Here is a 12,597-nt window from a genome sequence, read left to right as displayed (position 1 = left end):
TATTCTTTTCACAAATAAAACTATTCGAGTACTCGTCAAGTACTCCGAAATATTTAGTAAACTTTTTGGACGTATATGTATATAGCAAATATTGTAGCAAGCAGACCATCCTACACATAGCGGTAAAACAACATAGAATTTCCACTGTCTATGTCTGCATATTCATAGAATAGTTATTGAAAGTCTATCCTTGATATTTGTATAGAACAAATATTTCGTATAAACGACGCGCTCCCACGGGAAATCGGAAAATCTGAAGTAAGGTTTTGAAGAAAAGACTACAAATAATAAGCCTAGACTGAGGTAGAAAGATACCTGCTTCAAGGTACCTGGTCTTAAATGATAATATCTTACATTTAGGGTAAATATTATTGTTTTTCTTCTTTATGCAATAAAATATAAAATGTTTTTTTTTTACCGTCTTTCAGCAGATGCTAATTCGTCATTCATTTGCGACATAAACGAGGAATAATCTGAATAATATGTATTTAGAAATCAAAAATCTTATTAAACATCTTAAGAAAACCTAGTATGTGTAGTAGGACTAACACGTGTTGGACGAAAGCGCTACTCTCCCTTATATTCCTAAAGAAGACTTGGCCTTGCATAATTGATCATCACGCTTTAAAAATGCTTTATTACTAGACCGTTTGTTTGTTTGTACTAAAATCTTCTGTGTACAGACAGGAATAAGAAACATTTTGTCATAAAATTTTCATTCCCTGATTGAATAGAATATACCTTCGTAATCTCTTCCGTTATTACGTAGTAATGTATAAATAATATGTTATTTGTCCCTGACATCACAATTAGGACAGAATCTATACGTATCTGTTACGTAGACAGTATGTAATAAGTTTAATGGTTAATAGTTGTTCAAGGTAATACTTACGATTTGTTGACAATGTTGACATGTATGAAAAATAAGGGGTACAATATAGAGACACGGTTTCGTCACTTCTAGACAACTGTCAGATAGCTTATGTCATTGAATTTTGACACTGGTTTTCATACATTTGCTAACACTTTATTTGGCATAAATGTTGTCTGACACTGGCCCTTAATCTTTTTATTTGTTTGAGACTGTTGGTTAAATTAAATATATTACAGCCAGTTGCATTCTGTGTATAAAATCTGATGTCGCGATACGTGTTATTTGCTTAACGAGAAAAACTTTAAACAATTTTCATAGAACTTTACACTGATGTATCTAATATTTATATTTTATTTTATGGTTAAACACCAGAATCCGTTACAAAGACACATTTTGCTGAGTTTGACTCTACTACACACAATTTACAAAAAAACCCACTATGTAGCTGAAACTCTACATACTAACTTGTTTCAGCATTTTCAGCGTTTCATCTAAATTATCTTTTCAGCCCAAAAAGTAGTTTTAGCAGAGCGTGGTTTCGATCCACGGACCTCTGGGTTATGGGCCCAGCACGCTTCCACTGCGCCACTCTGCTTGTGTGTGAGCGCGTTGAAATAGCTGTTCTATTTACGTAACAGCTGATGTAATCGATGCGTTACGTGAGACAATCTTGTGTAAACCTATTTGAACCTTCTGTGGCTAGAATGTTAGTTCTTGTGTTATGAAATTAGCGATAAATTACTTATCATTAGACAATTCAATATGTTGCTCGGCTTTGTGCTAATAATAGTATAAAATCATGAATAGTAACGCCCTCTGGTAAAGAATTTTGGAAGCTATTTGTCCAGACAAGACTGTATGATTCGTGTACAATTTTGACACTATATATGAATAAAAATGCGGAATTAGCTCAGCCTTTAATTTCTCATCTCATTCAAGCCTAAAGTGCCGAATCAGTCTGAGTTGAAAAAATCCTAACTGACTGCGTCATCAGAAAGTTTAAATTCATCATTTTCGTACACAATCCTCGAAAGCAAGATAGCAGAAGAATGCGTGTAAACGTGAGAATTATAAAACCAATGTGACATTTAACGTACAAAAAAGTTCAAAGTTCTTTTTCACAAAATAAAAACAAAAACATTAAAAAAAAAATTTCTCTACGTAACCAAACACCGTAAAAAATATCTAAAGCACCCTTTATAAACACTGTTAACCTATAGGACAAAAAGTGCATGATAGAGTTTATCTAGCATGATAATTGATACATGCTCTGCTAAGCTTAACGGTCATCGGCTTTGCATAGGGTACCCTATTTATAAAATATAGTAGGTATAATATGTACCTACCTATGTTTCATATGTATAATTTCCACGAGCTACAAGACAATCCGCTTATATCATTTCTGTGACATGTCCAGGCAGACCAAAAATGTCTACTTATTCTTTTGCAATGCTTTTAATCATGTTATCTATAATTTATACAATGAAATAATTTGTTTGTTTGTTTGTCATTCGTGTAAAAAAAATTGCAATGCTGCTGCTAATTTTGGCAGACCGTAACACATAGATCGCTTCTGACAAACAGATTAGCTGATATTAGAAAAGGTATAATAAAGACTTTAAAAATATAGCCTACAAAGTTTCATTAAAACTAGCTGACCCGTCAAAAGTGGTTTGGCTATATAAAAAAAAAGTGTCAGATAGGGGTATGAAAAATAGATGTTAGCCAATTTCTCAAACCTACTCAATATGTTCACAAAATTTCATGAGAATCGGTCAAGCCGTTTCGGAGGAGTACTGTAACGAAAACTTTTGTATATTAGATTGAAGGTAGGCACAGCATTTCAATAAAGCCAAATTTGTACATAACAATACTGTTTTCAAGCAGTGGCTATTTATAATCAGAAGCTAGTACAGCCATCAAATATATACTTTACCGATCTTTTACTAAACACCACTGGCTACAAGCAAGCAAATCAGTCTGCTTATATATGCACATATTCTAGTAGAGCGGTAATTATGAACATTAAATATTTTGAGTAGAGAACGCCTGACCTAATTATTTCGCTTGCAGAGAAATCTTTGGATGAAACTATTAGCTAATTTTGGTTAGACTATGTAATGGAATGTGCTTCTATTTTCTTTAGGGTTTCGGTAGGTTTAATACATTAGATAATTATTATGTTTAGGTTTTTAATTATATTAGTGTATCTTTTATTAGTTGATATAATCAGAGAGGGTCCCTTGAAATATTTTTTTATGTAACAGCTACACTTTTGGGTGTAAAAGACACTCACGATTTGCTGTTTCCGTGTTATGGGAATGTCTCAAAATGTAATAATTAGTTGTTCACATAAATCATTCAACATCATTTTGGTTGAAATGCACACGTACCTTCTGCCCACAATTTCGGCAGAAACAAACGTGAACCTAATAAACTACTAATATAGATTGAAATGACAGACATCTGCAAGGAAATTGCTCTCAGTAGGCAAAAACGTGGCCGCCAGATAATTCTCTAATGTAAATAGTTGGATACCACGCACTTGAATTTATTACGAGTCTGAAACTGTAGGTGTTTCAGTGTATCTCCTTTGAAGTCTGCGATAAAGTAATTTCATATTATTTATGTTTTTAGTTGCTAAAACAATAACAAACTACAAGGTGATGAAATTTGGTTTTATTACCTAATTATATTTGAATTAAAAAAAATATATTTATGTATATTAATAAACATATACAATACGTAAGCAGTGATAAGGGATTTTTTTAGATACTTGATCTTTATAATCTCTTAAACCATAGAAAACACTATGTCTGAAACTTAGTAGTTTCATACATTAACATTAATTTAGCAGTTTCAGAGGAGATTTTTTGACCTCTTGAAAAATTAACCATCTCTCTTAGGAATCTGAACAATTTTTTTGTGCTGGGTTGTCAGCGAAGAATAAATAAATAAATGTTTATTTATTCTTACTAAATGTCAAATTTTAAGCAATGTCTAAGATAGTGATTAGATTACAAAAAATACAGACAGACGTACACATCTTACCATATACAGTAAATTGTAGGAAAACATAAAAAGCTTCCCGTATTGCCATATTGCTTTACTCCCACATAGTATTAATCTGAAGTGGAGTTCGTCGACTTTACCTCTCTAATTCATTACGTACATACAGAAATGTATTTATTTGTATATGTAGGTATTTATTTTCCTTAAGACTTATTATGAGAGCAATGAAAGCCGTGGTAAACTACCACCTCCCAAGCAAGTGGTTCAGAACCAAAGGCGAAGTTATGAGATTAACGATTGCTTGATCCAACGGTAAACGAACATTTCATAAGGCAACCTATCATGCCTGAGAGTTCATTATGACAGTTTTTGAACTAATGCAACCAGCAACTTATCCGGCGTGGTAGACATGGCCTTCCCCCATTTCGGGGGGAGACCTTTGCCCAGCAGTTGGCAAAAGAGTCCTATTATGTCAATAACAATCGCTTGATACTCTTTTATCACATCAGCTATTACGTAAATAGAACAGCTATTTCGTCGCGTCAGATCGTAAGCAGAGTGGCGCAGTGGAAGCGTGCTGGGCCCATAACCCAGAGGTCCGTGGATCGAAACCACGCTCTGCTAGATCTACTTTTTGAGCTATGGAATTTTTATGTTGAAGCTTGATTGTTTTTTTCTTTTCAGATTCAGATAATGCAAAATTTATTTGGGTAAGTAATCAAATTTTACTCTAGCTTGGTGTTGGTTTCATTTTTCAAAACGCAATCACGTACATTACATAAAAATCTAAATTCTGTCAAGAAATCAACTGAGAATTTTTTAACAAAATTTATAGCCTGAGTATGGAAGTTGAATTCGTATATCATGCTTTGAAAATGCATATAAAGCCGTCGGTCCTACTTCTTTATGCCAGTCGTATCGATTTCGTCCCACTGGGGCCGTAAGCCAGAGGTAATGGAGAATATTATGCACACACTTGACCACTATAAACAATTTCTAAGTTGGCCAGTTTCAATTAAACTGGCCGCAGAATATATGCCAGTAGCACAGACATTATCACACTCAGAACATTCACTTTTATAGTTATTATATTAACCCACCCTCGATTGTTAATGAATTCAACCCTCATTCGCCTAGTTTGGGGTTAATAGGTAGACTAGTTACAATTTGACACCAAAAATAATACCCTCTTCATGTCATCAGCAAATAAATTGAAGAAATTGATAGCTTTCATTTTAATGACGTTTGTAGCTTTCTAGTTCTTTTCGTATTGTTAATGGCCAGCTTGGTGAATTAGTAGATCAAGAAACCCTAGGATGTGACTTAATGAGCCTTTTAATTGACATTAAATCGTATTTTGATGCTCACCATATCATTTCCATACTAAGCGGAAATACTATTGGGTAATTCGTCGGTGGTTCACAGAATATTTAATAATTTGGATCTATTAAAGCATGCCTAATATGTCACAAGTCACAACTAGTGCCACCATCCAATATATTGCTGCCTTGATACGGCGTATTAATAACTATCATTTATGATCAAAAAAGCAATGCACAGCAAATACTTAAAGAAACATAACAGTCCATGTGAAAGTGTTGTTTGTAATTTTTTTAACATGCATTTGAAGAGATACAGCCATTTCATATTAATTAATCAATCACTCAAAATACCTATTTCCAAAATAACCTTGTCATAGTTAATCTGAATTTGAATTTCAAACACTAAACAATGATCCAGTGCCCACTATCGTATAATTGATAGAACTTTGACGGACGGAATTAGGTTCGAATCCGTTTACACAAACTTGGTAATTCAATAAGTTGAAGCTCAGATTAGGGAATAAGATTGACTTTACCTTTGGGGTCACTTCTCAAATCTGTTTGAACTTAATATCAAAATTATAGAGCTTAACTACATAGTAAAGTCTTTTAACCCCTAGGTTTTGGATAAAAATATATCAGGTTCCATACGATAAAAATAAGTCTTAACGATTTTCGTCTCGCGACTTTTACACATAATATTATAATGCAACGTCTCTTAAACACGATTGAAAATTAAAGGTTAGGATACCTTATTTGTTTACCCGACACTGGTCACGGCCTGACTGGTGTACGAAGACCCGTTGCATTATAATATATGTTGAAATAAGTCTTAAGGGCCGATTTCATAGTAGGTATGTGAATAGTTGTCAGATTAGCTATCTGCTAAATTTTGAATTGTGAATTTTAAGACGTTGGATACTAGGTTTATCGTGACATTTCGAAGAAAAGAAATGGCTATAATAGGCTAAATAATTCCGGAGTATTATTATACCCGACATAATAGAGATGTCCATTTTTATATTTTGCAAAAAAAAACCCGTAATAGTGGGATAACAGGATATTTGAATACAAGCGAGATTCAAAAATATCATCCTTTTCTTTCAAGTATTATTGAGATATTTTTCTTCTACGTAAAAGAATGACGTGCACTGGTCTATTTTTATACTTTGGCATAATAATTTGTTTGTTTGTTGATGTATTGACGTAGGAATACTAAAGCAATTTGGCATAAAAATACTCAGTGAGTTGGTGAAGCACGTGTCTAGTTAATTTTAGAAATATTTTGTAGGTGTGTCTCGTTAGTTGCGTATGAGTAGTATGCGACTCTTGCACCAATGTCTTATGTTACTACACCGCATCGGGAAAAAAATATTACTCTCGTTTTTAACAAGACCAGCCTAATGATTAAAATGGGAAGTTATAAAAAGAGATTTCGTAACTTTTAATTGACGGCTGAAAATACTTTTTATTATAAACATTAAATTCATGATCGTTGGTCTTCTGAGCAATACATAAAAAAATATATTCGTGAAGCATTTTTTTCTCTTTTTATAGTTATAGTTATAGAATAGAACAAATTCCAAAACCGATTAAAAAGCTAAAAATAGTCAATAAAATTACGTATTAGACCCTAAAAATAATTCAAATCCGTAAATTCTGAATCGCCAATTGTGTACAAACAGATTAGCTCAGTAAACGTTTACGCCTTGACGTCGCAAATTGAGGGGTTATGTGAAGTGACGGGTCATTGACCTCGCTGTGACGTGACAGGTCATTGAACTTGTGACGTGATTTATGATAGACTACTGGTTTTTAGGGATTGTGTACATGAGGGTTTTTAAAGTTGACATTCATGATGTAAAACTAGTTAATGTGCCGCTACCACTGTTCACATGGGTCATCCGTTTGATTCCCACTAATACATTTATCCAGTTCTTCCTAAAAGAGGTTTGGGACTGATGATTCTTTTTTATGTGCTGCCTGAAAACTCTGCGATACTTATGATTATTAAATAAAATCTCTAAAGATATGTATCAGAATGTTTGCTTTTGCATCTATAGATGCACAAGTCTAAATATAAAACGCCATCTTATAATGTCAGTGTTGCTCTTCCTGCGCCAAAAAGTCGTAGATTAAATCTATACTAATATTATAAAGCTGAAGAGTTTGTTTGTTTGAACGCGCTAATCTCAGGAACTACTGGTCCGATTTGAAAAATTCTTTCAGTGTTAGATAGCCCATTATCGAGGAAGGTTATAGGCTATATATCATCACGCTACGACTAATAGGAGCAGAGTACAATAAAAAAATGTTACAAAAACTGTGAAAAATATGACACATTCTCTCCTATGTTGCAAGCGAAGTTGCGCGGGTCAGCTAGTTTCTCATATTTTCCAACGAGTTAAATATGTATTTGTGGATGTTTTTCAGGTTTTTTTTTGTCACAGATTATTTTGTGATACCTATTTTAAATTGTATTTTGACTACATATAATGTGATAGTGTCATTATCATGAAAATGTGTAAGTGTCTTAACAGATGTAGAGTACTGTTTCGTGGTTTTTGAGCTCACGAAGTTTGTTACAGATTATCTGAGAATATAGATAATATTACAAGCTTTCACGTTAGGTAATAATGAAGGGAACCTTGTGTAATGTTTTAAGATAAACTGCAAAAAATATGGAATAATTTGAGTAAAATTCTTTGAGATACTGTGCTTTTGGGTTTATTCTCTTTGAATAGTGAAGCCCAGCTACTTTTATAATAATAGGTTTAGGTTTAACTGATAATAGGCTAAGGTCGAATTTCTCTTAAAACGGAAATTGTAAAAATCAACGTCTGCAGCTTCTGCGTGACCCGAAAATTGAACCTGGTACCTTGTGATTAGCAGTGCCACACATGTAGTCCTAGCAGAGGAACTACAGAACTACAAATATTGACACTTATGACAGTCGTTACAATTACTGAATCTACCACTACAAAGCTCGAAAAGAGGGTAGAGTCTTATTAGAAGATTCAACAAGAAACACCACTCTTTTCAATCGGCACAGTCGCAGTAACGATAGTAATGTAATATTATGAAAAGCCTGACATTGAAATAGGTAGGTCTGAAAACAAACTGTGTGACGTAGTACAGAGTGATAGACATTTGCGTTCCCATCGTCAAACAGTGTCGGTTTACTCAAAACACTTCACTTTCCTCACACATACACACATACATACATACATACACGCATGTAGAGGTCGTAGAACTCTCTTCCTCACTTATTTATACCCTTTTTGTCACTGTTATGCGCAGTTGTCAATTTATTTAAAGCCACCTTTGTCTCCAATGGGAATAAAATTTTTAATGGGTTATCAAAAACGTTGTAGAATGAAATAATATCTGAGATGTTAGTCGGATAAAAAGCAAATGTTCATGGGCAGTAGTAGCTTAGTACAAATATCACCAAATCAAAACAACATAAATAATATATGTATTTCTCTGCCAAAGAGCTTGCCCATTTTTTAATTAATAGGGCATCTATTGATACTTTTACACGATTTTCTTTAGTCATAAATAAGCAATCGCTTCAAATGTAGCAAATTATTTCATCTTCCAGTCAAACTCCTGTTAAAACGGATTAAACTGTTACTACGGATTAAACTAGACAAACAGCCAGAAAAAGCATTGTTAAATAGCAAAACCTATAGGCATTCACCATCAATACGATTCATACCATTAATTAAAACCGAGTCTTTAAGACCAGGCATTATATTTAAAGTATAATTTACAAAAGTCTGCCTAGGAGTTTGCAAAATTAAAATTATCATCTGACTCTAGGTATTTAATAGTCTGTTAGTATAATCACAATAGTTATAAGTTAGTGTTTGAAACTAATCTCTTCCATCTAGACTCTAGATTTTGTTAAGGTGATTAACCTTATGTTTTTGTAAATACACGTTAATTCTAATTGAATGTCGCTATGGAGAAGCTCACAAGAAAGGAAAACTAACTTCAAACCTCCAGCTCAGTTATACCTATAACAACTAGCTGACCCGCGCAACTTCGCTAGCGTCACATAAGAAAGAACGGATCAAATTTTCCCCGTTTTTGTAACATTTTTTATTGGTACTCTGCTCCTGAGATTAGCACGTTCAAACAAACAAACAAACTCTTCAGCTTAGCATAGATAGGTTTAACGAAGTGATTGACTTTTTAGATAGGTCCTAAGAATCTCTCTTTATACCTGAAAATTTTGTGTCAATTAGAAATAAATAGATACATTTATGAACTGTGAAAGATATGTCCTTAAAAAATTCTAGCCCCCTTAGCTCATTCTGGACATTTAATTGTCACCACATTTGGCCAAGAATGAGTAAGATATTTATAGCCTCGTATCCTAAAAGTACTAAAGACTGCTGAAAACTAGGTTAGAAATTTTATAGCGTCAGCGTTTTTAAGCAGTGTGTTAAATATAATTACATACAATAAACATTTTTACTTATTTGAACTGAGGCATATAATAATGTAATAAAAACATATATTTCAAATTATATTATTTAATTATTAAAACGACGGGCCATCGTAAACCAAGTACAATGGCTGACTACAACGTCTACAACACATTGAACAAAATATATTTTATTATAATTTTCATTGCACCACATAACCTAAAAACGGGGTGAAATAAATTAAAGCATAGCAACATTTACGACTATTTTTAACACAAGTACTCGCATTTTTATGGTGGCAACATTACTGTTTTATTTGATGGAGAAATTTTTGAATAGGAATGTGATATTAAAATATGCAAGTCAGTTATGGAATACATTTTCTATGCAATTGAAAATGATGCAAAGTCCATCTTTTTGACTTTTACCCCATTTTTATTCTACGTGTTTGAATTCTAACCCAAAAGTTGGAGATCGTAATCGTAAAATTCAATATTGAAGTCTTAAAAATATTTTGTCCAATCGGAAATCTATCTAAATTATTTTCTTTCTATCCTTGTAATCAGCAGTCAAATACAATATCGGATCAAATACAATACCATGTATAAAGTATTCTGATACAATTATATTATTATTATTATGACTAGTTATTTAAGAACCAAAAGTAATAAAACTAACTTTAGTTTTTTACACGATCCCCATTTTATTAACCCTAAAATACTCTGCAAAGGTTGACAGTCCAGTCGTTGACCTAAACAACTAATAATAAAACTAAAATTATCGCAAACACCGTTATCTATGAAATTCCAATAAAACCTAGAATAGCGGAAACCTATACAAAAAACTGCAAGCCCGCTTTTTTTCGCGGTCAGGGGTGTCGCAATAAAGACGCCGCTAGAATTACAACCCGTAATGTCCCATTGTTCGCAGTACAGCGACCCAACGTTTATTACTCCTGAAATTACTGCTTTCATTCAAAATCATTGGTCCCGATTATTTGATAAGATTTATTATAGAGGACAAAAATATCTGCTTTTATGATGCTATTTTAATTTCTGTTTTGCTTGTTTTTTTCGCGTTAAATACTCGTATAATGATTATTTTTCATGTTTGGATCACTAATAATATCAGTTTCATATTAATACGAGTTCTTTTGGAGTATCTTTAAAACATAAAAGTTATTCAGAGTTTTTCTAAAATATAATATCGCCTAAAGAGCCTATCTCAATTTTATTTTCTGAAAAATAAAATGTTAAGTCATGTCGGTAGTATCGCAAACTTTATTCATTAATCGAAGTTTGTCTCTTTACAACATCAGTTCTTTTGTAAGAAAGACCCTTTCTGTTTAAAAAGGGGTCAGTAGTCCTGAAAAAGAAGATCTTTTGACAGACGCAAGGAACTTAGAACCGGTTTAATAATTGAACAAGTGTCCAGTAACCTAAACATATGGATATTCTTTTTTAAGAATGCTACCTAAATTCCTCCTAAGTTCCTAAGTTAATTATACCACAAATATTTACATATTTATAATATTATTCAAAATTTGTTAACCCTCAATTAATGCCCTTTGATACTGAATGGAAATCAGTAGAGAACACCTTTACGTATATTCAGTGAAAAGCCATTATATTAAACAATACTATCATCTTAATACTGCAACTAAGTTACATTATAGACAGGTAAAATTTTCCTAGCCAGTTACATACGTCTATTATTTCATATTTTGATGAGTGGAAATTACTCATTTCACATAAGCGTATCCCGACCATTCCCCTTAAGAGTTTAAAGAGGTCATTGGGTTCACATTTGTGCTAAAGGAAGTAAACAATAGAGGGCAGCACCAGTTTATTTACCAATTAGTCTACTTGCAAGGTTTAGGGATAACCTGGTCAGATTCTCTCGGGTACAGAAATATCCCTTGGGTGTTCAATCTTTGGGAGGTTCTGAACCTAAGCATTTCTATGGTTTAGTTTACTTTTAGTTCACATCAGCGTTTAAAGGGTAACCACTGCGCCATTGACTTTCTATTCAAAATAACGTATTTTTTCATGTAAAAATTGCAAGATGTCTATTTCATAAACACCATATAATTATGTCAAAAATGAGATAACACAAGAAAAAACATGCAATCCAAGTACTTACAGAATGGTATACATTGTTGACTTAAAAATGAAATATATAAAAGAGCATTCATAAGAAGGGTCTTTCTACAAGCTATTTTACAACAAACAAGTGTAAAAAAAGAACAACACTTTGCCTCTTATTAATTATTCTATCACCCTAAATCGTAACACTAACAAGATTTGAACAACAAGATCTATTAACAAAGTGTATAATTAAACACTCAGACAAGCCTAGACCCTACAGACTACAGCCTACAGGCTTACTGAGTGCGTCAACAAAAAACTATCCCGAGTTCATTGCCCTCTTGAACGATTAACCGATAGTGTCCACTGAGACGTCGTGATAAACTTCTTATTTGTGTTGTGGCCGATAAGACGGGCACAATTTGTAGAGTACAATTTGAAATCAGGTTTTGATATTGCTTTTTATAGCATGCTTGTACTATGATGAAATTAGATTCGTACAAAAGTAGTATGCTTTCAAACACATTGTGCAAAATAATAATTTTTTGGTGTTAATTCAGTTCTCACTGATTGTTAAATCAAGAGATTGAATGAGAGCCTGGATGTCTTGATACTGTGTGGTCAAAGATAACAATTCAAGATGGAGTTTAATGTTGCTGGGAGCTTTACTTTAAAACTCGCAAAATACGCATAAATTCATCTTGAAACAAGAGTGTTTCAGTGTGTAAAAAAAATTATGTAGTAAGCAGAGGCTTACTGCATAAAAAAAATACACATTGGAATTAAACGACAGCTAAAGCCATAAATGTGTGATAACGATAGAAAAATTGCACTATATGCCTTCATGCCCAATTTCATACACTACA

General features: G+C 33.0%; 2 non-coding genes across 2 annotated transcripts; one reads left to right on the top strand and one right to left on the bottom strand.

Moving 5' to 3' along the window:
* Positions 1-1,397: 1,397 nt before the first annotated feature.
* TRNAM-CAU (transfer RNA methionine (anticodon CAU)) lies at positions 1,398-1,469 on the bottom strand. Its single transcript has one exon. It is a non-coding gene; the product is annotated as a tRNA-Met (tRNA).
* A 2,969-nt stretch (positions 1,470-4,438) lies between these two features.
* TRNAM-CAU (transfer RNA methionine (anticodon CAU)) lies at positions 4,439-4,510 on the top strand. The gene has a single exon. It is a non-coding gene; the product is annotated as a tRNA-Met (tRNA).
* Positions 4,511-12,597: the final 8,087 nt, after the last annotated feature.

Source organism: Anticarsia gemmatalis, chromosome 11, assembly GCF_050436995.1.
Source record: "Anticarsia gemmatalis isolate Benzon Research Colony breed Stoneville strain chromosome 11, ilAntGemm2 primary, whole genome shotgun sequence".
Classification (NCBI taxonomy): domain Eukaryota; kingdom Metazoa; phylum Arthropoda; class Insecta; order Lepidoptera; family Erebidae; genus Anticarsia; species Anticarsia gemmatalis.
The sequence above is the reverse complement of the archived record's forward strand: the minus strand, read 5'-3'. Positions and strand labels throughout refer to the sequence as shown.